The sequence below is a fragment of the Antechinus flavipes genome, chromosome 5, assembly GCF_016432865.1.
Source record: "Antechinus flavipes isolate AdamAnt ecotype Samford, QLD, Australia chromosome 5, AdamAnt_v2, whole genome shotgun sequence".
NCBI lineage: Eukaryota > Metazoa > Chordata > Mammalia > Dasyuromorphia > Dasyuridae > Antechinus > Antechinus flavipes.
The window spans coordinates 148,787,604-148,815,541 of NC_067402.1; the positions used below are offsets into that span (position 1 = coordinate 148,787,604).

Genomic DNA, 27,938 nt, shown 5'->3' on the forward strand with positions numbered 1-27,938 from the left:
CAAATTTTAGTCACCCCTTTGAAAGTCATGGATACATGCAAAATCACCAGCCTAAAGTTCATATTTTATGATTGTAAGGACATGATGCAAGTTTTATTTCTTCTATGCTTTTAAAATTACATATATTCCTTAGGTGTTGAAAATGCTGATGTATAATTACATTTTGCCACATTGAGCACAGAAGATTGGATGCAAACATCAATAATGCAAGTTGATGTGAAAAGAAGCAAAAAATTCTACTTTCCAAGGCACTCCCTCACATAGGGCTCAGGTGTTGCATCCTCTGTATAATGTAGGCTCATGGGAAATCCCTAAAAAGAAAATATTTAAGAGTAGATTTAAGTTCTAAACTCAGGTTTCCTTATTCAGTTTCATAGCTGCTGGTAAATGGTGATGGGCAGAAGCACTTTTAGAATTAAAAACAAGATAAATCTCTAAATGAATAAAATTAATTTATTCAGGTTCAAAATTTATTCAGGTATATATATATATATACGTGTGTGTGTGTGTGTGTGTGTGTGTGCATTGACAAATTCTATTTTCTATGTCACTTAGATTTTTGACTCTATCCTCTTTTATCAGAGATAATCTTTTAAAATAATACTCTTCTCTAGTATGGCAGAAACTAGGCATCGACCCACACTTAACACCGTACACCAAGATAAGGTCAAAATGGGTTCATGACCTAAACATAAAGAATGAGATTATAAATAAATTAGAGGAACACAGGATAGTTTACCTCTCAGACATGTGGAAGAGGAAGAAATTTATGACCAGAGAAGAACTAGAGATCATTACTGATCACAAAATGGAAAATTTTGATTATATCAAACTGAAAAGTTTTTGTACAAACAAAACTAATGCAGACAAGATTAGAAGGGAAGCAATAAACTGGGAAAATATTTTTACAGTCAAAGGTTCTGATAAAGGCCTCATTTCCAAAATATATAGAGAGAATTAACTCTAATTTATAATAAATCAAGCCATTCTCTAATTGATAAATAGTCAAAGGATATGAACAGACAGTTCTCAGATGAAGAAATTGAAACTATTTCAATCAATATGAAAAGATGCTCCAAGTCATTATCAATCAGAGAAATGCAAATTAAGACAACTCTGAGATACCACTACACATCTGTCAGACTGGCTAGAATGACAGGGAAAGATAAAGCGGAATGCTGGAAGGAATGTGGGAAAACAGGGACACTGATACATTGTTGGTGGAATTGTGAATACATCCAACCATTTTGGATAGCAATTTGGAACTATGCTCAAAAAGTTATCAAACTGTGCATACCCTTTGATCCAGCAGTGTTTCTACTGGGCTTATATCCCAAAGAGATCACAAAGAAGGGAAAGGAATATGTATGTGCACGAATGTTTGCGGCAGGTCTCTTTGTAGTGGCCAGAAACTGGAAACTGACTAGATGCCCATCAATTGGAGAATGGCTGAATAAATTGTGGTATATGAATATTATGGAATATTATTGTTCGGTAAGAAATGACCAACAGCATGATTTCAGAAAGGTCTGGAGAAACCTGCACGAACTGATGCTGAGTGAAATGAGTAGGGCCAGGAGATTATTATATACTTCAACAACAATACTATATGATGACCAATTCTGATGGACCTGGCCATCCTCAGCAATGAGATGAACCAAACCAGTTCCAATGGAGCAATAATGAACTGAACCAGCTACGCCCAGCGAAAGAACTCTGGGAGATGACTAAGAACCATTACATTGAATTCCCAATCCCTATATTTTTGCCTGCCCGCATTTTGGATTTCCTTCACAGGCTAATTGTACAATATTTCAGAGTCCGATTCTTTTTGTACAGCAAAATAACGGTTTGATCATGTAAAATAAATAATACTCTTCTAAATAAACAAAAAAGAGAAAAGAGTACATAGAAAAAAATATCATTATATGTATTATTTCATTTTCATTCATTTTGCTAGCACTTATAAAAGTACCTTAAGACTTCCAGGACTCTTTACATACAATATCTCATTTGCTCCTTACAACAATCCTTTTAGATAGATGATATTCCCCTCATTTCACCAATTAAGAAATTGAGGCTGGGAGAAATTAAGTAACTTACTCATATTGCAGTGATGCACTACAATTTGTTTAGTCATTCCTTGATTGATGAGCATCTACTTTGCTTCTAGTTCTCTCTTAGAACAAAAAATATTTCTATAAACATTTTGATGTTTTTGAAACATTTTTAGGGAGTCACTGACTATGTGTCTGACAATAATAATAACATGTAAAACTCTTTTAAAAGGTAAGGAAAGTGATACAAAGATGTCAGAGGTTAAGGAGTTCCATCAAGGTCAGTTTAGGTAGTGGTCAATCCTAGATAGTGGGAAAATTGTAAACAGTTCTATTCTCTAGATACCTACTTAAAGTATAAGGCAGGTGGTACTGTTTTTTGAAGGGCAGTTATATGGCACAATGGATAGAACTAGCACTGAGTCTGGAATCAGGAAAACCTGAGATAAAATCCAGCTTCAGTGGTTTACTAATTGGAATCTCTTAACCCAGTTTGTCTCAGTTTTATCATCTATAAAGTGAGTTGAGGAAAGAAAAGGCAAACCACTCCCGTATCTTTTCAAGAAAACCTCAAATGGGGTCATGAAGAATTGGACACAACTGAAAAAATTGAACACTTGTCTATTTTAGGAGTTGATATAATACTGAGGATGATAGATTGAAGAATAGCTAAGTCATAAGTGAATGAAAATGATTATTGCTACACAGAAGCTATATTGTTCTCCATTTTTTAGAGATACATTACAATTATGGTACCAAAATCAGAAAATGTAAATGTAAATCAAGGTCTTTTATTTTGCTTGGGAATTGTAAACAATAAAATACTCATGTCAATGCACATTTTCAAAAGGAGAATTTTGATGTTGCATTGCGGGAAATTCATTATCATTCACCAGTTGCACAAAAAGGATGGATTTCTTATCAGACTTTTCCCACAAGTCATTTCCCTCAATATCTTAGCATTTCAAAGACAAATTTCCCTTTTTATTAGATCATTTCAATAATTTGATTCTAAAATGTGTTTTAGATTAGAAAATAAAGCAGCTTGTATTTTCTCAAAAAAATCATCTATTGCCTTAAGTCTTTAATGATTTTAAAAAAATAATTGAACTTTGTTGGGAGTGGAATACACAAAATTCGTTAACTTCATTCTCCATTTCAGACAATTAAAAGTCAGCCATATTGGAATTTACTTTCAAAATGAAAAATGAAATAAATAGTTCACAAATAATGTGTGAAAATAGAGACTCATTCTCTGCTTTCAGAGATAGAAAAAAGTATTTTTATTAAAAAAAAAGTGAAAAAAATTTCACCAGGATTATTTGTTCTAAGAAGTTCAACAAATGAGTAGAATAAAGAAGAAAAGAAGCAAAAAAAAAATGCAAGGGGAAAAAGGGAAAACAAATGAACCTCTGTTCATGAATGATACTAGCTCTTGGTACCCAGAGCCATTTTTCTTTTATCCTAATGGTAAACAAAATAAAGAACTTGAAAGCAGAATTGCTTCTATTATTTATGCATTTGGAATTTGACACATATCCAGATTACTTAAAATGCATGTACCTATACTATTGATCTTTAAGACAGGAAGACAAGTATAGCTGTGGCCATTTTGCTGTTAGCTTATCACATGACTGGCTACATATTTGGAACTTGCCTTTTTCTTTAAAATAACCTAGCATAGAGCATCCCTAATCATGTAGTAGGCAAATGCTTACTATTCATGCTTATACTAACCCTCTGTCACTCAGAAGCAGGTTCCTGGCATCTCCCACATGGGTGCTTAAGCTCTATTTTAGGTGACCTGGAAACACACTAAATCTTTGTTATACATAAAATACAATTTTCCAAGATCTTAAAACGGTCTTTACAATGTCAATACATTGTCTCAATTAGGTCCAAAATATACTGACAATCTATAATAGTGGTGTCAAACTCAAAAAGAAATGGGGGGGGTCACAAAACCATATCTAAGAATCCATGTGGAGTCATGTGGCTCATAAAAATGCATTAAAATTATCATTGTTCTATTGTATTTTATTTATTAAATTAAATATTTTTCAATTGCAGCTTAATTTGATCATGTCCTACATGCTACATTAGCCATTCATGTCACATGTTTGACATTTAATCTAGAATATTTGGCCAAATTTGAAAAAAATAATTTAAAGAAAAATCTTGAGTTTTTGTGAACAGTAAATTCATGATAAGCCAGTAGCACGACAACCTAAAAAAAATAAACTAACACAATCTTATGCTACATTAAGACAGGGATCTGTTTTGTGGAAGGGGTAGAATATATGTTCCACTGTCTTAAAAAGCTATTTTAGAAGAATTAGGTAAATGTTGCAAAAAAACATATTGAGGTTTTATGTAAGCACACACACATAAACTTCCTAAGGAAAACATAAGTTCTCAAGTGTATGAGAATGAGTAGTTGCTGGAAGTTTTAAAACAGAATCTCCATGACCATTTACTTGCCCAGTTTGTTGCAGAGAAATATGGTTTAGCCTAGAAGGTATTTGAATGTGAAGATAGTCTGAGTCTATTAGGCATAAGAATTTTCCAATAATGTAAGAATTTTACCAGTATCTAAAACTCTATGGCAAGAATTCCTTAAATAACCTCAAATAACCTTTTCTTCCTCACAAGGTATTAGTGATATAAAAAGTAAGGAATTCAGCATAATAAGAAAGATAGATATAGAAGAATAAAGAGAACATTTCACAGAGTTAGTATTCCTGTCACCTGACCATAGGACTAACTCTTACAACTTTCCCTTCATTTGTAATTCTTGCCCTTTTATAAAATAAATCCTGAGATTTAACTGACATGATAGAAGCATTACTTGTTAGTATTTTGTTGTATCACTATAGCACTTAAATAACGAACATCTTCACCGTAAGTTTTCTCTAAAGCCTGGAAAAATGAAGAGAGTATTGAACAAAGGATTATGCTTGTCTTTAATCCAGAGGCTGGTTTTCCAAGTAGCATATGAAACACACTGAATGCTTTCTCTTCTTTCAATTAGCCATCATTTGACTCTCATATATTACTTCAATTAAATCAAGTTTTAAAGAAATGATGCTTATCATTACTTCAATTGACTTTAGTAAGATTAATAAGCAAAAGAAAGCAAGAGTAGAACTAGTTATGAACAATGAAGGTTTGGAATTCCCTGTTTCACTTATGGTATAAAAAAGTGTATTGGATCACTCAAGTAAGCATGTATGTGGATAGTTGGATAATTGGATATGGTCACTTCTGATCAATTCAATGAGATTATAGGGCATGATCAACTCAATTAATCAATGATTATTTATGAATGATTTACCATATTTTCTGGTAGTATGCTGGGAGCTAGAGGTATAAATACAAAGAATGAAAGAATCCATACTCACAAAAAAAGCTTATTGCTGAGATGAATACAAAATCAAATATAATACATAAATGCATACATGTACACATATGTGTGTGAACTCATGCAGTTTTTTTACATGTTAACTGCTTGGGTGGGTGTAAGAAGAACAGAATCTGGTCAAGAATGACTTTGTTGTGCCAGAAGAGTATGCGGTAGGCAACATGCTATTTTGCCTTTTCACTTTTTCCCCCTTCTTCAATGGAAGTTACTAAAGGGAAAGAATTTCTTAATTCTCTTAACTTGCCTCTTCTACCATTTACAGATGATGTTGCCTAACAATGATGACTTTTTGTAAGACAACCTGGGAGAAGTTGGTATATGGTCTTCAGTGGAGCATTCCTGGACACAATACCAGTCAAGAAATAGAAGCAGTCGGTGTGATTAGTGTTTCCATGGTCCCGTATATGTGCCATTCTTCAATAAGAGAAATTTCCTAGGAAGCATAATTTCAAAAACTATTTGTGTAGCTATTGGTTAGTCATTCAATCATATCTCCTTGTAACCTCATGAATCAGTGCATAACCCCTCTATACTTCACTATCTCCCTATTTCTGTCCAACCTCATGTTTTTTTTTTTTTTTTTTTCTATTACACTATCTAGCCATCTTAGGCTCTATAATCTCTTTCTCCTTTTGGTTTCATTCTGTGTCAGAAACAAGTTCTAAATTGTCCAAATCTTTTGGACCTTCAACCAGGTTTAGCACATCTTTTAAGATAGTTTAGTGGGTTTGTGGCCACTGAGTAAGCTACAGTTTCTTGTAGCCACAGGTAAGAGTGCCAGGTAGCCACCAAAGTTGAATGGATAGCCAGAAAAGGTCTCAGCAAATCCTAGAGTTTAGTTGGGGTTTCCATACCAAGCATGTAAAGATGTTCCCTGGCTGACTGGGTAGATGTAAACAATGTGTTCCAACAGTCATGAAAGCAGTTGAAACAGGCATTGTGGAGTGCTTTGAGTTTAGTCATAAATAGAATGTCTCTGTGTCATTGTCAGTCATCATCTTGATTTTTATTTTGCTACTGGACTTTAATGACTCTAGTAGAGAAAGGGAGGCTGACAACTTTGTGTGACTTTGCTTCACTTAAATCCAATTCACACAGGAGTCAATATGTCACTCCATGATGTCATTGGTCCTCTTTGAAAATGAAGGACAGAGGAGTACTCCAGGAAGATGGAGGAGTAGATTGGCAAATTTCAAGCTTTCCAGATCCCCCCCCCAAAAAAAAAATAGAACAAATTTGCCCTTCAGAGTAAATATAGACTGATAAAAAAATCAAGACGACTTGAGGTAGAACACCTCCTAAGACCCCAGGCCAGAATTAACCTATGTGAAGTGCAATAAACACCTTCAGCCTAGCTTCCCAGAAATGGCAAGTGCAGACTTTTCTGGTTAGTTAAGTGTGGTTGAAGTCTTAACAGGAACCAAAGTGACTTTCACCTCCTAAATTGCTTGTGGAGTTGGGGGTTTGAGTATAGGAAGACTGAGTGAGCCTTGACTGATTCAGAATGCCAGGCTCAGCTGTGCCGCTGAGACCGGGCCATGGGTGGGAAGGAACCAGAACATGATGAGTACAGAAGCAGAGGGGCAAGGACATCCTTAGCTATGGACACTTGCAGGAGGGTAGAGCTCTTAGTTTGGGGTTCCTGGTAACAGGGGAGAGCTGAAGGGAAGCTTGAGGCATCATAACTTTTACCCCATGATTAGAAGTGCTTACACTAATATTTCTTATTTTTAAAAAATTAAATGGCAAAGAAGAAAGAATCCCACCATAGAAACACACTATGAGAACAGGGTAGACCCAGGTTCATCTTCAGAGGAGGACACTTCAGTAAAAAATAAATAAATAAATAAAAATAAATCTTCTACACCAAAGAGTAATGTAAAATCGCACCCTGCCCAGAGAGAATTTATGGAACTCAAAAAAGAATTTAAAAGTTTAATGAGAGACATTGAGAAAAAAACAAAAACAAAAAATATCCAAGAAAAACAAGATTATGAAAAAAATGTTAATTAAAAAAGAAGGTACCGAATCTCAAAGATAAAAATAATTTTTTGAAAATTAGATTTGGTCAAGGGGAAGCCAGTGAAATCTCTAATGAGACCAAAAAAATAACAAAACATATTATAAAAAATGAGAAAATAGGAACAGAATGTGAATCATAAGAAAAACAATAAATTTGGAGAACAGGTCAAAAAGAGAAAATATAGGAATAATTGTACTGGCAGAAAATTGTGATCAAAAATAGAACCTTAACACAATAATGCAGGAAATAATCCAAGAAAATTGTCCTGGAGTGATAGAACATGAGGGGAAAGCAGAAATTTTTAAAAAATCCATTGCACCACTTCAAAGATATATTATTGATAAATTTTAAAACCCCCAGATCAAAGAAAAATTTTTTCAAGAAACAAGAAAAAACCAATTTAATATGCTGGGGCTACAATTAGAATTTTTCAAGACTTTTCAGAAGCTAGAATAAAAGACTGTAGGTCCTGGAATCATATCTATTGATAATCAAGAGAACTAGGCCTGCAGTCAAAAATGTCATAACCAATAAAATTATCTGTAATTTTGAATGAGAATAAATGGACATTCAATGAATTTGCAGATTTTCAGGACTTTCTATCAACCAAACCCACATTTAGTAGAAAATTTAACATATAACAGTGAATATCAAAGATAATTTCTAGGAACTCAACATGGATAAATTGTTTATGTTTCTTTTACATGGAAATGTATACAATATGTTTAAGATTCACATCGGCAGTAGGGTAGCTCAAATTAAAGATTGACAGAGTTTAAGCAAAAATAATAATCATGTTATATTATAGAGGAAGAATAAACATAGAGGCATTGGATTGGGGAGGAGAAGTCATATTTCTGAAAACATAATCACCTCAGGAATGGATTCAATAGAAAACACTACCTATATACCATTAAGAGTACCCTGCAAAATATATAAAGAAATAAGGGGGTAGGGATGGGCAGGCAGGGAAGCAAAGGGTTAGGGAAGAAGACAAGATGGGGATCCATCAGTAGGGAAAGGTTAAGTAATTGCAAGACAAGTTATGGAGTGACATTTCAGCAAAGAGTGAACAGGGATAGGAAAGATGTGTGTTTCCGTGGTGTGTGTGTGTATATGTGTGTATTTATGCATGTTTGCATATTTATACATAAATATATCTTTTCTTAACTGTAGCTTGCTTGGGGGTGGTAGTGGTGGGGATGACAGCAGGAAAAAAGAATAAAATAAATAAGGTGCAGATCAGAGAAACAAAAAACAATTTATAAGGAAGTAAAGAAAAAATGGATATCCATGAATATAAATTCTTCTTCTATTACTACTACTATTACTACTACTACTACTACTACTACAACAACACCACACACACACACACACACACACACACACACACACACACACTTTCTTGAACTGGTAATTTTTTGTTATATGTGCTAGGCACATGACTATGTTCTCTTTTGTTTGTATTCCTTTTCTGTTTTTCTTCTCTTTTTTTTTCAAATAAAAAAAATTTTAAAAGACATACAAATAAGAAAATGAAGGACAAATAATAGCTGTCTAGACAGAAGTCATCTTCTGGGAATATACTATATAAACCTGTTAAACTGCTCACTGCTCCTGTAGATATCCATAGCAATGGTATGCAGCAGAATTTGGTTTGCAGCCTCATTAATGTTATACTTAGTAAATAGGCTACACGTTATGGACAGAGAAGTCAAAATAAAGACTGTCCCTGATTACTCAATAATATTTTGTTAGATGAAATTTTTAAGGGCAATGCAAAATGTGTACAAGAAAACATAAAACATATGTGATGTAAATATAAGGTAATTTCTATTTGGAATTACTAGCAACTGGGAATGGGATTAGGAATGTCAATACTGAATGGTATGGGTGGCTGAAAATAATTATATATAAAGCACCTTGCAAATCTTTAAAGCAAAGGCTTTAAAAAAAGCTAGAGATTCAAAGACATAAAGGTGGAAGATACTTTCCAGACATGTAGGAAAGTTTATATAATGCCATAGATGTGAGAGATGAAATGTCATATATTGGGACAGGAGACAAGCCAATTGAAATCAAATATATAGTGTATGAAAGTGAGTAATACATAATCATGTTAAAACCAAATAAAGGACTTTATGTTTTAAACTACAGGCAAAGGGGAGGTGGAGGTGCTGAAAGTACTTACATAGTGCAGTTACCCAGTAAAATCTCTATTTTAGGCATAGCAGTTTGGCAGCTAGGATGAGATACAAGATAAAACCCAGTACTCAGGAGGAAAGTGAAATAGCAATTGATGATGCCTTCAAATATTCTTCAGATCAGACAGAGGGCCAGATATCCTCAAAGAAGTGGGGTTTTGACTGGTTTCTTTTGGTTTGTGTTTTTACTTTAAGTTAATAGGTTTTCCTTTATTAAATGCAAAGGGGTAAAGGAAAGAATACTAGATTTGGAGGAAAGTAGATTCAAAATAGGAAGAAACTTAAAGTACAACTAACACAAACCCTTCATTTAAGTGAAGAAACTGAAGATGATAAAATGATGATCTAAAGGCACTGAGGTAGTAGACACCAAAGCCCAGAAAATCCTACTTTACTAGAGTAGGTGACATTGCCTAGGGCATTTATGCCTTCTAAGCCTATTTCATCATTGATGAGATTGAAGGAAAAGAGCATTGAATTTGGAGTCAGATATTCTGGGTGCAAATCCATGCTTTGCAACTTACCCTCTTTGAACTTAGGTAAGTTACATCGATTCTGTGGACTTCAGTTTCTTCATCTCTAAAGGAAAGGTCTAGGAACTTGCAATGTCCTTCCAGTTCTAAATTTATGATCCTATGATCTTAGATGATTTCTGAATCTTAAGATTCAATAATCCATTCTGATTATTCTGTTCTTGGTTGAGAAAAAAACAGAAGCTTTAATTGGTTCTCTTAAATAAAAATACTAAACAATGATATAATAATAAAACAATATGCATGCTCCCTACTACAGCAGTCACATATTAGGATTTAAAGTTACTGTAGGAAACAGTACATATTGACATGTATGTAGAATGGGGAGGAGTGATCAAAAGCCTATGACTTAACCAGAGCAGGATTTCCTGTTCAGGTAATCAACTCGATTCTCATTTCTACCTTAATCTTATTTGAAATTCAATTTATTGTAGTCATATTCACTTTAATGAGATATGCTCTTAATGTGGCATAGATTCAAAAATTAAGGTATAAATATAAGGGAGGCATTGTTCACAAGAGTTAAAAGCAGATGATTAAAACCTCTGACTTGACTTGGTTGAAATGAGTGCACTAATGGCAGAGTCTATGGTCAATCCTACTCCCGAAACAATGGTACAAAATAACAGGTCTGTAAGCTGTTATCAGAGAGCATCTATTCTAGTCTCCAAATAGAAATGCATCCCATCTTCTCCTAAAAAGATCAATATCTGTCTATAGACAAGGAGACTCCACAAAGGAAGAAAAAGACATGATAAGTGGTTTAACCATTCAACAAATGAGACAGGTAACCTAAAACTCTCTTGTTGCAATTTAAGTGTGTTTTTTGTTGGGTTTTGCTTTTATTTATTTATTTTTTTTTGCCTTGGTCCATTTTGATGGTTTCTGAAAAACACCTTACCATCATTCTGTTACATTAAGGGAGTCTTTTAAATTCTCTGAGCTTCAGTTTCCCCACTGTGTATAAAAGAAAAGAATTGGACCAAAAAAGGTTCCATGGCTTCTTTCTCTTGAGATGGATGAACCTATCTAAATATTATTATTCTTGCCCACAGGGCTATCAAACTGTGCATACACTTTGATCCAACAGTGACTCGATTGAACCTATTGAGATTGAGATATTCCAAAGAGATCACAAAAAAAAAAAAAAGGGAAAAGGATCCACATATGTAAAAAATGTTTGTAGCAGCCCTTTTTTGTAGTGGCAAGGAACTGAAAATTGAGTGGATGCCCATCATTTGGGGAATGGCTGAATAAGTTATGGTGTATGAATGTTATGGAATATTATTGTTTTATAAGAAACAATCAGGAGGATGATTTCAGAAAGTCCTGAAGACACTTACCTGAAGGGGTGCTAAGGAAAGTGAGTGGAACCAAGAGAACATAGCAACAAGATTATGTAAAGATCAACTCTGAAAGACTTGGCTTTTTTCATCAAGGAGGTGATTCAATGAAATTGCAATGGACATGTGATGGAGAGATCTATTCGTATACAGAGACAGGACTATATCTACTGAATGTAGAACATAACATAGTATTTTCACTTTTTTTTTTGTTTGCTTGCTTATTTTTCTCTCACTTTTTTTCCTTTTGATATGATTGTTTTTGTACAGCATGATAATTGTGGAAATATGTATAGAGGAATTGCACATGTTTAACATATATTGGATTGTTTGCTGTCTAGGAGAGGCAGGGTGGCAGGAAAGGTAGAAGAAAAACTTGGAACATGGGGTTTTGCAGGGGTAAATATTGAAAACTATCTTTGCATGAATTTTGAAAATAAAGGGTTATATTAATAGAATAAATATTATTCTATTATTTAGCAATAATAATGAGTTAGTAAGCATTTATTTAGTTCTTTAAGATTTGTAAAGAGTTTATCAAATACTTTGTCTGAGGTAGGAGTTGAATTCATGTATTCCTGACTCTTAGCCCAGAAGTTTATCCACTTTTCCACTCAGCTGTCTCTGAATATAAACATATCATAACCACAAAAAACTCTGGAATTTACTTTTCTTATTATGAGATATTTCCATATATTTAAATACTGAAAAGCAACTAGGATTAGGGAGAAAAAACTTTGAGATTAGGAAGACAAAAATTCAGGTATAAGACATACTGGCTACGACCATAGGTATATCATTTTTGGAGTCTTCTGGTGTACCAAGGAGAAAACTATAAGATGCATTAGTGGAAAGCATTTTTACACTGATAATTCATCTCCTCTACCACCTCAATGAGATACTATTTTTGTGCATTCTACAGGTTTGCAATCTGAGGTTAGAAACCCCATACAATGTTATAATAGAAGACAAAAATATCAATTATATGCCTTAGAGTTACACTTTCACAATCCTGGGAAATAAATATTCAGATAACAAACCTAGAGATAACTAAATTTCTTTAGGAATTAAGAAAACACTTGTTTCCTCCCCATGTTGTCATATGCATTTAAGGTTTATGTAAGGTATTAGGCTGCCTATAATGAAAAGGAAACTTTCTGTTTTTCACTAAAATAATGATGTATTCATAGAACATTAACCACAAAAGAACTATATTGAGCATGTTCAATAAATCTCAATTAAAATGATCAATATTAAAAAAAAATCCTAAATCCAGAGAAAAAAAACTATGGAGTCTAAATGCAGATTTAAAAACATTATTCATGCTATTTTTTTTGTTTCTTTTTTTATTCATAAATTTCCTGGGTTTTTTTCTGTTCCCACAACATGACTAATGTGGAAATATGTTTAATGTGTTTGTACATCTATAACCTATATCACATTGCTCACTATCTTGGTAAGGGAATAAGGAAGGGAGAAAGGGAGAAAAATTTGGAGTTCAGAATCTTAAAAAGATGAATGTTGAAACCTATCTTTACATGTTAATTGGGAGAATATACTATTAAGTGTTTTTTTTAAAGAATCCTAAAAGGCTCTTCGTTCTTTGTCTCTGTCTGTCTCTCTTTCTCTCTCTGTCACACACACACACACACACAAGAATCTAGCATCTCTGATATCAGTTTTACCTACTGAGACAGACAAGATACTTTAAGTATTAAAAGGAAGTAAATTCCAAGTGTGTGGGAATATACCTGCTGAATTTCCTAACTTCCTGTATTTCAAGGTTAAATGAGAGTCTCATGTACACTTACTAAAAGGTATTCTCTTTAGAAAAAATGATAGTAGAATTTGAATACACAGATATACATGTGTGTATATATATATATATATATATGTATATATATATACATATATATATATATTACATATACATATGTTCTTTTCTTATTAACTTAAATGTCCTGTCTTCTTTTATATATTTCAAATTCTACCCATATTTCAAAGATCAATTTAAATCCTATCATTTCCATGTGTCTTTTCTATCTATTGGAGGTCAAAATGATTTTTTCCAAGATAATCTGGAGCTAAGAAAAGGAAATTGGAAGGAAATGATTTATAGAGTAGGAGGGATCTGATTATTATCTCCGTTTGCATACTATTCTCCCATTTGGGAAAGGGGATATTACCCTCTTTTGTACTTTTTCTGTGAGTTGTATTTTTAATGGAAGGAGAGAATCTTTTTTTTTTCAATGTCTGACTTCAATGTCATTTTCAATGACCTCCAAAGCTGAATTGTAGAATTCCTGGACATCTGTACTTCCCTAGGGATTGGTTCACCTCAAAGCCCAAAGTTGTTCATGTTTACTAGAACAAACCTATACTTATTTGCTTAAGGAGGAGGAACAAGGAAGGAAGCCTGTTACTTCTAGAATCTGAGTCTAGTATCCCAGCTGTCATAGAAAATTTCCCAGTATACAAAGGTACTTATTAAAATCAATGTGAAATAATCTGACCAAATAAAATGTTGGGAATTTAAAACATTGTAGGGTAGAGAGAAATTAGTATGTCATGACAGATGGATTATCTTTAGCTTTTTACTATAACATACTTTTGGATTTGACTTCCTTTTCTAATTCAGTGTTTTTCTCTCCCCAGACTTGTATGTACAATGCACACATGTGCATGCACACACATGTGTGCATGTGTGTGTTCATATGTTCTGTTTGGGAATTTTCAATTTAATGTTGGTTTTTTCATATTTAAAAATGTTTCTGTCACTTGATAGTAAAATGCACTTTTCTTGTGAAAATAATACTAGTCTATCTTTTAAGCAATATTTATGTGAAAGGATATTCTCTTTATGATGTTTAAATACAGGTATATGACAAGTAAGCAGCTATGTGGTAAGAACACAAAATCCTAGATTTAGAGCTGAAAGCAACTCAGAGGACATTGATTAGAGCTACCTTCTTTTATATAGAAAGAATCTGAGATCAGGAAATTCAAGGGACTTTCATATATCTGAATTACATACATCTTTTTATATATATAGTTTGCCACAAGTTAGTTATAGATATATTTTAACTTGTATATATCCGAATCAATGATAATCAGTGATAAGCTGGTAGTCAAAGGGTAAAAGGCTATACAGCAAAGTGGCCAGAGAACAGTTCTCAAAGGCAAGTATACCTGAGTTTAATCACTACTTCTGATAAACACTGGTTGTGTGATCTTGGATTAGTAATTCACTTAAACTCTCACTGCCACAAATAATTCTTCAAGAAACCTTTCTAAATTGTAAAAGTACTGATCTGCATTGTCTGAGCTCTATGCACTGAAACTATTTTATGAAATAACAGGTCTAGTATGTATATTTTTTAAATCCTGGACATAAATTTAGAAGCTTGGAACTTGTAACATGAGTAAAATCATATGATATCATTCTTTAAATGCATTCTATTGTAAGTTATTTCTTTTTTCCAATCTCTATCCACATCATATAATGTTTTCAGTGTGAGCACAGTGAGAAGTTGTAGCTGTGGTCTTCTGTCTTATCAGAAAAAAGATCAAGGAATGGGGATGAGATTTTCCTCAAAACACACATCAAATTGTTCATATGTTTAAAGAACTTTATACTCAGAGTCAAATTAGTTATTTTTTATATATGTTGTAGGTAAAGAAATTTTTTCAAAATTAAAAAAAATACTTTGCTGTTGAACACTAAAGGTGAAAAGGAAAATGGAAACCAGCTATCTATATATATTGAACCTCAAAGACAGAAATCAAAATGTTACTACCTTATATCTTAATTTCTTTGAGGCTCAGTTACTTTATCTGTAAAATGAAGGGTTTATACAGTTTTAAATCTGTGATCTAAAGAAAATGTTCATCACTCTATCCCAATTACTTCTTTTATCCTACCTTTTATCCCTCATTTAATCTTATTTATATTTGATTAATTTTTTTTTAAAACCCAGAAAAATGTTGAAAATATTTTTAGCACAAGATTCTCTCCCCTCCCCCTTATTTTGCTGTTAATAAATAAATCTTCAGGAACACTAGGGGCTATTGAGACAGAACATATGCTACTTTAAAACATTTTCACCTACTTATTCTGCCTGAGTTGGCTCAGTTCTCTCGGTACTTTCTGCTCTGGGAAACTTTAGTATACCATATTTTCTTTATTGCCTTTTAAAACAAAATTTTTGTAAGTGGGTAGTTCCTAAGATTCAAGCCTTTCCCTTTAGCCTACCTGGTTTAATTATAGATAGATACAAACAAGATATCCCAAAAGTCTCAGTCTATTTTAATGCTATTAAAGCTTACTTAAAGCCTTTTAACTACTACAGCTTAAAACAGCATTAACATTTTTGAGATGCCTTGTATACACACACACACACACACACACACACACATACACCTAGACATGTATACATATATGTATCTATGTACAGATATACATATCTATGTGTGTGTATATATATATATATATATATATAGATACATATATATATATATATATATATATATATATATATATATATAAAAACTCTGGATGAATGGAAAAAAATCACCTTTTATACATGTTCTAAAACAACAGCTAGTTTTCCCTTGGTTTACAAACATAGTCAACCCATTCTAGACTCCTGAGACTTCTTTAGCTAACTCAACTTCACCTACAATTATACTTAACATTTTAGATTGACACCACTGGCCCTCTGGTGAATTCTGAGATGACTTTTCAGTTGTATTGTCTGTTCATTTTTCCTTGCTCCACCATAATTGCGTCAATTTCCACAAAGCACACCATTTACCACAGTCAAACTGCCTACATTTATAAAAGCAGTAATCAGATCTACATGCAGTGTTAAAGTTCCATTTCCGTTGTTCTCCCAAAGAAGTGGGATTGTTATTGCATCTGTAAGCTTTTAGCTATAACAGAATTATTCTGAATAGATTTCAAGTAATATGTATAGTTTTACAACCATCCTACACAGAACTGTTTTAAGATATGACCCTTAAAGACACAAGCCTTTAGAAAAGCGCATACTATTTCTAAAACATTTATGTGACTTTACATGATGAAAGCTTTTGGAATTATTGCCTAAGCAAGCTTAGTTGCTGTTATATGGTAGGTATGACAGCATGCAGTTTTGCAGGAAGCATCAGGGTTTTTTATTTTATTTCCTTTGAGTATAGAACTATGTAGCTCCCTTATTTTTGTCCCTGTACAATGTACACATTATTTATCAGCTATCAATCCTTTCTACCAGTGCTTTCCCACCTCACTGGACAGTGCTGTGGCCCCTTACCTCTGCTGGAAATACAAAGGCACCCCTTCCTCTTGAAGCATGTCATCCAGCCAAGTCAGAAGGGTGGTTGACAGAGCAGCACAGTCAATTTTACGCACACACACACACAATCCCCCCAAATGACACATGCTCTTCCCAGTCCCCCAAACATACACGGTGTTTTGCCAAGCACATCCTGCCTCTGCTGGCCAGAAGCTCCACAAACCAGAGCTTAAATAAGGAAGCATGGCGAGGCTGCTGCCGTAGCTTCCGTAGCACTTTCCATCCCTGTTTAGTACAGGAATCTCCTTAATAAGCACATGGATAGTGCAAGGGCAGGAGGACAATTTTTTTTTACAGTAGTCCAACAGGAGATCCCATCATCTCCTTTTTGGCCATAGGACACAGTTCAAACAGAAACAATAACATTAAGAGATGCTTTGTCCTTTAAGAAATGAATTCTATGATAAGAGTGTGTATGCCTTTAGCTGTCAGTTTTTACTTTCTTTGAGTATAAGTGCCAAATGTTATACAACCATTATTCCTCGCTTGAAGAAATCAGCTAACAAATCATCCTCAAAAAAATCACTTCCATTGTGACAGAATAAAAAGCATTTACCCTCTGAAATATTTCATGTCTGAGATTGCAAGAGAAGTATTTTCCGCTGGTAATTTGTTGGTTAGTTCGGACTTGAGGAAAAAAAATTGTCACCACCCACTACCCATTGAGGCAGAGATTTAAAAAGCAGGCGAACTGAAATGAACTATGAGTCAGTCAGTCACTGTCAGGAAGCACAGTGATTAGAACAAACAACAATACTGGAGAAAGGCATGGCTACTCAGAGACCATCTTCTCAGGACGGGAGGAGAGATATGGAGCCATTTTTCACTGGGTTCACAAGAAATGTCAGCACACAGATGCTAGTGCACTGTCAGATAACATCTTAATTTGGCCAAAAAAGGACCCTGGCAGTCACCCCTCCCAGGAAAATGTTCTTAAAGAGCTCTTTACAAATTGGATCTGTTCATCTGGGAGAATCTCCCAGCCAAGTACCCTGGGGTTTGTGAGGCATGAATTCACATCCCATTCAAAACTAAATGCCTTCTCCCATTTCCTCTTTAACATCATGTGAATTCAACATTTCCGAGCTATGAGTCAAAAAAAAAAAAAAATGCACCCCTCACCACTCGCCACCTCCTTCTTCAGGCGTCTTTACTAATATCTCAAGGCAGTTTACTTGAGAACAGCGCAGGACCCTGACCAGCACACAATGGGAAATTGGTACATCAGGCTCCTACTACCGTTGAAGACTCAGGCAATGCCTTTTGTGTAAAAACATAGGAAAATACACATCCAGGAACAAAAGACAGTGTGTCTGCATAGCCAGAAGAAAGAAGAATTATCTGGCTTCATTTTATAGGCATCTGTACCTAGTCATTAGAAGAAAAAGGCTTTCAGCTTATTTTAATTTCAACATGCACATGAGATTCTTTCTCTTACACCCATGTGTCAATAAGAGTAATTGTCAGGCTTTATATCCAGTGGGAGGTAGAAGCTTACACTTAGAATAATACCTGACATTTGGCTTTGCTGAACGAGTGCTATTTCAAACTTGTTTTATTTGAGTTGAATGATGCTAAAATCTAAGATAATGCAAAATGCCTATGAACTTCTCACTGAATCCAACTAGCATTGCAAAAAATGCCAACTCAGCATCTATTTGCTGTTTACAACCACAATACAATAACCTAACCATCCATTAGCAGCCTCCCTGAGCAAAATGTTAACTCTCTTGTAACCGCCACCTGACAATTGCTGACTAAAATACCCATTCTGCCTCAGAAGGAGATAGCAGGATGGTTCTTCACTGACTGTATTAAACAAAAGCACTGCAAGCAAAACAGAGGCATTTGACAAATGAAGTGAGACTCTTGCATCAAGTTTGGGTTCACATCTGGTGGAATATGGCACTGCCTTACTCTGGGGTTGGGTAGAAGGAAGGGGTCTGAGGATAGCAATTGAAAATAGGCAGGCATACACACACATGCTGAAACTGACCACCCATCAGGTTGCAAGGTTCTTACCCTAAGGTTCCGTTCAAAGAAAGAAGAAGAAAAGCTCAGAGTCTTATCCCACCTTTCCATGGTCCTCAGCCAGTATGTCTTCTCAAACCACCTGTACTGATCCAACCCATTCTCAGATCAAAAATAATTGCAATAATCAATTTCCCGATAGAAGTATTCTCAGCTGGGCTTTGATTTTTCAGCACGGATGTCTAGAATTTTCTGTTTAAGCCAGACACAGCAACACAAAACTGCAGCTGAGGTCTTTTGTTTTCCCTCCTCTCAAAGATGAAGCAAGCAGCACTCCCCCTGTCTCTCTCTTTCTCTCCGTTTCTCTTTCCCCACCCCCACGAGCAACCTAACTCAGTTCCTGTTCAGTCAGGGTCATTTACATTTCTCAGCACGAGCATCTATGCTATATTCATTCTGATCTCTTACTTTGGGAATTTTCTCCATTAGGTGGGGTTGAGGGGGATGGGGAGGGAACAGGTCTAGGTGGCAGTCAGGTGATCCTTCTTTTCAAAGCCAGGGAGATGGATGGAGTGAGTGAATTTAAATACACATACACAGAGACACATTTACGTTTCAAAGCAGAGAGGGGAAAAAAAAAATCCATCTCAATGGAAATTTAGGTATCTTTTTCTGGCTTTCATATTTCTGCTCTTAGCAATTAAGAGGAACCTGTGTGATGTCCTGAAATGTAAATAAACTTTTCCATGATAATAACAATGCTACCTCATTTCCCAATCATGAAAGTAAAACTGTTTTTAAACCTATAGACAAAATGATTTTAAAAAAATCAGAGTGTCAGTATCCTAACATTTATGCTGTTTCTCTATTTTCTTTGATGCCTAGTGTTCCTCTGTATATTTTGGACTAACATAAAATCAAAAATAGGAGACAGAAAAGTAACACGCAGAACATCAATCTTGTATTTGTATCCTACTTACCAACTTTCAAAAATTTCCTCCAAATAATTTTTTCTCTATCTGTTCAGGTAAAATAGCTCCCCCTTCAATAAACCAGCAGAGTCAGAAGAGGTAAGGGGGTTCAGTGGCTGAGGTGGTCAGAAGTAGACTTTCCAAGCCACTCATATACTATGAAATTACTTGTGGAATTCCTCTCCTACTAGCCCCCTCAAACTCAAAAAGAGTAAATCTGTCAGCTCACCTGTGCCACTGCAGTAACTTTAATGTTATCTGATCAGAGAATTTAGAGATGAAAAATATATTAGACTTGATTTCGTTCACTACTCTCATTTGAAGATTTTTATGGGGATTAAACTTAATTATCTAAGTTTGTGAATAGAAGTCATTCTTATTACCCTTAGACTACTTCACAGGGATACTGGGCTTAAGGGGAGAAAAAGTAGTTCCATAAATTGAGAAAGATCTAGTTTGGACCTGTGATTTCAGTGTTATTGAGAATTCCTCAAAGCAGATAGAGAGGAAATTCTTTTCCCACATGGATTGATTAGCATCTTCTCTGCAACCTAAAAATGTCTGGAGAAATAATAAGTTAAGTGACTTGCCCAGTCTTATAGTAAATATATGCCAGAGACTGTACTTGAATCCTCTCTCATCTCTCAAGAGTTAAAGCCAGTCCTCTTTCCATTGTGCCATACCTTCATGTAATGATAACTTACATCACTAACTAAATAGTATAAATCTTAACAGGCATTTGCAAATTATCATTTAAAGATATTTTAGAATTTTATCAGGACATTTTCACCATGACATTCTTCTGTTACTAGTCCCTCAGAAAAAGGAAGAAAATGGGGAAGAAGGGAGAAAAAAGGATTGTCTAAGAATTGCACAGACATTATACAAATATCCTCTTACCTTCACCAGGAGACTGTCTATAGAAAACTTCACTTTATAGCTAGAATTTATCATTTGATTAAATTCTAATTTGTTCCCATCTCCTTTCTCAAAAAACATTCAGTCATCATGGCCTGACAGCTGTTACTTGCTTTGGATATTTGAAGCATGGCCGTGCATGGATAGATTGTTTCCTTTGAGCTTTTTAAAAATAACATATTCATAGACAAACTGGTTGCAACTTTGTTTTTTTGTCAATGCTGCCAAATATAGGTATAAAGAGATAAAACTATATTTTTTAAAAGCTACTAAATTCTTCCCACCAGAGAATAATAATGCAGAGTAGGTGGTTTTAAGAAGAATAATGAGGGTGAGTAATTTTGGAGTGGTGGCAATTGCAGTGTTTTTATTTTATATTTTCCTCATCAAAATCAGACTTCTTATACCTTTTAGTTATCGAAGTTTTCCATTAGCCCATTGTTTTCTCCCTAATCTTCTCTGTGCTACTCTTTTTATTTCTCATATTTATTTTCCTTCACATTCTATGGGATAAAATGAAAACTTCTATATTTGGCATTTAAAGCATTTTACAATTTGGCTCCAAATTACCTTTACAGACTTATTGCACATTACTCCCCCCTAAACACTCACTGTTCCAAACAAATTGGTCTGCTTGCTGTTTCTTATACAAGAACTTCCATTGCCCTCTTGGTGCCTTTGTATAATGTTCCCATGCCGATAACACTCTCTTTTAAATTTATTTATTTATTACAATTATAATATTATAAATAAAATTATTTATTTAAGCATCCCTACCTACCTTCATCACAGTTCTCTCTGCTATCTGAAACCTTCTTAAATCCCTGATCTCCAGCTACTAGTTCCCAAATTGCCTTATTTATGTTTTACTTTTAAATTAAATGTGGTATATAACATATCAAATTGTTTACTGTCTTGGAGAGGTGGGGAGAAAAGGGAGGGAGGAAGAAATTTTGGAGATCAATATTTTATACAAAAATTAATATTAAAAATTGTCTTTACATATAATTAGAAAAAATAAAATTCTAACTTACTGAAAAAAAGTATAATGTCCTTCTTCCTTCCTTCCCTCCTTCCTTCCTATCTATCTTTAAACTTGCAGATCCTAGCATAGTACTGGGACTATATGAGGTGCTTAAAAATGCTCACTGATTATTGTATTTTGGGGGCAACATTAGAATATAGTCCCTTCTAACAAATCTTGGATGGTATCTCAATGGACCAGAATAGCCACAGCACTGAAGCAATATAAACCTGTATGTGTAACCAAGAGTCAGCCAAGTCTACAAAGGCTGCTTGATTAAAGAGAGTATTTCTGGGTTTTTACATTTGTAGAAAGAGCCATAGAACAGAAATTAGATGTCTAACTACTGAAAAAATTATATGTGGATATTTTGAATCCCCCAATAGAATGTCAAATCATTTTTTCATTCCTTCTCTTCTTTTTCCTTCCCTCCCTCCTTCCTTTCTACCTTCTATACTCTTCCTTCCTTCCTTTCTTCCATATTTTTCCTTCTTCCTTCAATATTCTTCCTCCCTTCCTTCCTTCAGTTCAGCATTCTGCTGATGGTACTAGATGTGTTGATCTTGGGCAAATTGTTTTTCTGAGCCTCATTTCTTTCCTTTGTAAAATCTCCCTTCCAATGCCAATATCTTAAGATCCTCTCTGTGTTACAGAGATGAAAGCTCTTAATTCAGAGTGGCCTACCTCCAATACTAATGGGTCACACTAACAAAGAAAAAACATCTTACAGAAATGAAAAATGGGTATAACTGACCAGAAATATACTTGAAAAAAGAGTTAGATATCATAGAAAAATAAAGAAGTTAAATATGTATTAGCACCAAAGTACTGACAAAGTTATGCTCTCATCCCACCCAATAGCACACACAATATTAAGATACATATAGAAGAACACATAATAACTGGATCCTATTACGAAGTGTTCTAACCAGCTTTTCCTTGTCCTTGATGGTGTCCCATGGTCACTTCTCAAGGACTAGTCACGCTTTACAACCTAGTACAGTCTGTTTATTCTGGTCATTCATATTTCCATTACTATTTGGGTCACTGAAAAATATGGTGTTTGGTAACTTGTAGCAATATAGCATCACCAACAAAATATTAGGTTTTAAAAAAAATGACTTTTGTTGTCATGCTGTGAGAATGAGGGATTATAGTTGGAGAGTGTGAGTGCTCATACACTGACATTCACAAAATTTTAAGAGAACCAAGGAAGAGAGGAAGAGTTTGTGGAGGAGAAAAGAGCAAATATTTACTAAACACCTACTATGTACTTTTTCCAAGTTCTTCCCAAAAATCCTGGAAGACAGGTCCTGTAATTATCCTCATTTTAAAGTTGAGGATGAGATGAAGCATGGAACATATTTGGTGGCTCTTCTATGAATTATTGAAAGAACACTATGGAGAAGAGAGGAAGCAATATGATGCACTGAATTGTGAACTGATTTTGGAACTAGCAAAGCCTGGATTCAAGTTCTGACATAAACCCTGGTTATTTGACTCTTCAGTGCCTTCAGAGAAAACTTTATTATTAATAGGATAGTAATAATAGTAGCATTTATATAGATTTAAGATTTGTAAAACACTTTATAAATAATATCTCATTTGATCTTTTCAACAATTCTAGAAGGTAACTGCTATTTTTAACCCCATATGGGTTATTATATATAATATTATATATATGTGTATATATATATACACATATATATAATGGGAAAATTGCATCAGACAGATTAAATGATTTTCCCACAATTAGTAAGCATGCACAGGCTGGAATTTGAAGTCAAGTCTTCTTAATTTCAATTCAAACACTCTATCCACTATGCCACCTAGCTGCCTTAAATTATAGAATACGTATTGGTCTGCATTAGTAGAAGAAATTGTTAAACCAATGAAACCATAGCTTAAAAAAACAAAAACAGAGAAGAAACATTAGATGAGAAAGAATTGAGATCATGCATCTCAGCTTAGATTTTGACCAAAAATACAATTTTTATCCATAAAAAAATAGATACTTCTTTCTCATTTATTGTCCTTGTAGAGAGGGAGAAATTCACCAACTTTTTCAAGGTAGTTTGTTTGAATTAAATATATTTTTGTAGATTTTGAAGATTCTAGTTTACGAAACCACTGTAAAATTAATCAAATTAAGAAACTGTCCAACTAGTATTTAGCTAATCATGAATTACATATATTACATTATTATTAAATATGTGGAGTGCGACCTCCAGAGATGAACATGATGGCTTCCTGGCAGAGGGAGCAAGTCTAAAGTAAACAATTTCTGAAAAGCTAACACTTTGATTTTAGCAATAAGTATGAAAAATATTCTAAAAAGTAAAATGCAGCCTGCTCTACACACAGAGGGCTGCATTTCCTGCCTCTTTTTAAAAAAATGCCTTACATACATTTATTGTGTTTTCAGAGGAATAAAAATTTTGCAGGGAATTAAGTATATTTTTTCTAAATAAATAAATGCATGTTTAAAAGAAACAATATTATGATATGATATCTGTATCACATAAATAATATTCTGAATGAAATCATCATGCAACAAAACCAAAGATAATATTACTTGAGAGTAAAAAAAAATCAAAATCGTGGATACCAGATTTTGAGGACGTGAGTAGATTTTTAAGAAAATTCTGTACTAATCTTTTAAATTTAATATATATATATAATATATTATATATAATTTATATTCATATATATTATATATATATATATATATATATATGTGTGTGTGTGTGTGTGTGTGTGTGTGTGTGTGTGTGTGTATGTATGGACCTAGAAGACAACATGTTATAGCAAATGTCAGAAAGACCTGAGTTTGAATTCTGTTTCTGACATATAGTGAGTGGTTTATGACCTAGGCCTGTGTAAATTACTTAATTATGTAGTGTCCTGGGAAAATGGTTAAGAATAGGCATTGAAGAACAGTTGCTAAACTGCATTGCCACAGGGAATTTCCACACTGACAAGCCTTTACATTGATGAAATGAAAAGACTAAATCCTTTTCTCAACCCTTAACCTAAAAACCACATCGTATTTTATAAAGCTTTTTATTTAAAAACATATGCATAGATAATTTTCAACATTCACCCTTGCAATTCCAAATTCACTAAGTGTGTATATAAGGGGTGGGGAAAGTGTATCTAAATATGAGTAAGTTAAAGTCCTTGTCCCTATGAAGCTTTCATTTTTTAAAAAAGTAAATATAACATGAATAAACCCATGATACAAAACAGAATGTAAAAGTGCATGACAGGCACAGAATTTAGAGTTCAAAAGAAGGAATTTTTGAGGGCAAAGGTTTTGGAAAATGTTGACAATATTTGTTGAACTTGGTCATTGTTTGTAAATATTTTATGGAAAACAAAGTAACTTTAAAGATAGTTAGGTGATAGAGTGGTAGAATATGGTACCTGGAATCTCAAAGAACTGAGTTCAAATTTGACCTCAGAAAGTTACTAAATATGACTGTGGAAATATCACCAAACTTCTTTTTATCCATTTTCCTTAAATGTACAATAGTAAAAATGATAGTATCTACTTTTCAGGATTTTTGTGGGGACTCTATGAGATGTGAAAAATACTTAGCATAGTGCCTGGCACATGTTGGTATTATGTAAATGCTTATTCCCAACTTTCCCTTCCCGCCTTCTTTTATGAAAATAAGCCATCTTTCTCATTTTTGCATGAACAAATAAATGCTTGTTCTCTGTTGCTATTTGTTAATTCATTCAAAAACATTTATTAAATACCTCTGAAGTATAACAGTGGTAACTATGCACTTGAAATTATACCACATACATGTCAATATTGGTGGAAAATGGATACTTCTACTAATTTACTCCCAGGTTTTTCCTGGATTAGGAATTGGATATTATGTTTTCTCACTACCATTTTTCAATTCTTTGTTCTCAATCAACTTCTGATTTCTATTGCTATATCTTGAAAGTATATGCTACCTTTAGCTTCTCAATTTTGGAATTCTGACTTTGGATTCACAACTGCTAATTTTAATACTAGATTGTATCTCATTTTCTCTGAGAAATTCCAGCATATTGCTTTGGTCTTCAGGTTTATCAGTCTATAGTATAGTGCACATGTGACACCTTATTGTTTAATTGTATTTCCTAAATTTATATGGTATAATCTCTGTTCGTAAAAATTTCTGACAAATTAATCAATACCTCAATAACATATTTATTTTCTTTTTAAAAAATAATGTTAAAAGAGAAAAATAAAGAACATAATGATTACAGATCAAAAAAAAGTAATGTAATGTTATTGATAATGTTTCTTTTTAAATTAACAAAATTTAACCTGGAATATTTCTCTGTTCTTTCCAGAGATCTATTTCAAATAATGAATAATAATTTAAAGGACAAAAAAGATAAATAAATCTGCAAACCATTCAATACATCAAAAAAAGTTCAGAATATTCATGCAATGTATATTATCTGGGCATCTCCCACCACTGCAAAGAAATTGGGATGGGAGAGTAAGCCTCTAATCCCTGTGCCCTTTTAGTTTAGGTTTAATGTTGGGGCAAAATAAGGAACTCATAGAGTCACTGAATAGACAATGTTTATTTTGTCCAAATATAGTGATAGGAAATAGCAAGAAGACAAGGGGATTCAGCTTCTCTGTAAAGACCCCTTTGTCACTAAACTGAAAAGGCAAATGGTCAATACATCAGGAAAAGGTGCCATAATCTCAAGCATCAATTAAAAAAAATCAATGGTGAGAGACACCAAGTCTATGTCAGGGAACCTGGTGCCAGTCAGGTGACATGGGAAGAAGAAGTTAAAGAAATTGGAAAAGATGTCTCCGAAAAATTCAAGGCAATCTCATCGAGTACCTTCTAATATCTCTTTTCTGTGGCCATGCTTTTTCTAGGTAATATTGCAACATTTGCTTTTGATTATTTTGTGATTACTCTTTCCATTGATGATTTAGTTATTATGTAAATTGTTTGCTTGGCTTTTTTACTTTCCTCTTTATTAGAATGTTCTATACAGCTCTATATTTATCACATTTGTTATTTCTTACCTCCCAATAATATTCCATTGTAATAACTCATATTTATATGGTATAGTTTATAAAGGCTTTTCCATCTCTTAACTCATTTGATCCTGATAACAAACCTGTGTTTCAAAGAAGCCAAGGAATCATGCCTAAGAACACAGAGTGTTCAGCTTTGGTCTTTTCACTCCAAGACCATCCCTCTAAAGTACCAAGCTGATCCAAAATTGCGAAGAAAATTAAATTAATAACTAACAGATGGCAATAAAATATCCAGCCAGAATCATATATATAAAGTCATGTACCTGAATAAAAGAAAAGGGTTATAAATTGTTATGGAAAAAATAAAAGAATATAGATTCTATTCCTAGTTCTACCACTAGCTATGTGACCTTTTGGAAATCAATCCCATTCTAATCTATAATAAAAGAAAATATTAGATTATCTAACCATGTTTTTGTTTGTTTGTTTTGTTTTGTTTTAACATGGTAGAATTGAAAATACATTGACTCTGAAGTCAAAAATTCGGGATTCAAATTGTTCCCCTGATAACTATTATCTATATGAACTTGTCCAAATACCAAACCTCTCAGTCCACAATCTCTTTTTCTAGAAGATTAGAAGATAAATTTAAAAGTCTTTGAGAACCTTTCAAACTTGAAAATGATTCTAAGGTTGTGATACTTCCCTAAGATAAAATTGGAAAAAGAGGTATAGAATGCTACAGTCAAATTCCATCAAGTAACCCCATATTTATTTTTAATGAACGATTGTACAGATGAATACCTATAGCCATAGGTTCCTTTATTCCATTATAGAAGGAAAGAATTGAGAAGAAAAAGAAGCAGAAGCAGAAGCAGCAACAGCAGCAGAAGCAACAGAAGAAGTAGAAGTAGAAGCAGAGGGAGTGGAGAAGTGGAAGAAGTGGAGAAAGCAGAGGAAGAGGAACAAGAGGAGGAAGAAGAAAAAGAAGAAGGAGAAGAAGGGGAAAAAGGAGGAGAAGGAGGAAGAGAAAGAGGAAGAAGAAAAAGAACAGAAGAGGATGAACATCAACAATGACAAGGATGATAATGAGAAAAAGAGAAGA

The 27,938-nt window shown here is 33.8% G+C and overlaps 1 protein-coding gene across 7 annotated transcripts in view; it reads right to left on the bottom strand.

Moving 5' to 3' along the window:
• MAGI2 (membrane associated guanylate kinase, WW and PDZ domain containing 2) overlaps positions 1–19,265 on the bottom strand; it is an 895,053-nt gene extending 875,788 nt beyond the window's left edge. For 5 of the 7 annotated variants that reach the window (XM_052000676.1, XM_052000675.1, XM_052000673.1 and 2 more), the window contains exon 1: positions 18,958–19,263. The gene's annotated coding sequence lies outside the window, so the exon portion shown is untranslated. Of the gene's footprint in view, positions 1–18,957 lie in introns of all 7 variants that reach the window. The other 2 variants (XM_052000674.1, XM_052000679.1) reach the window with 2 other exon arrangements.
• Positions 19,266–27,938: the final 8,673 nt, after the last annotated feature.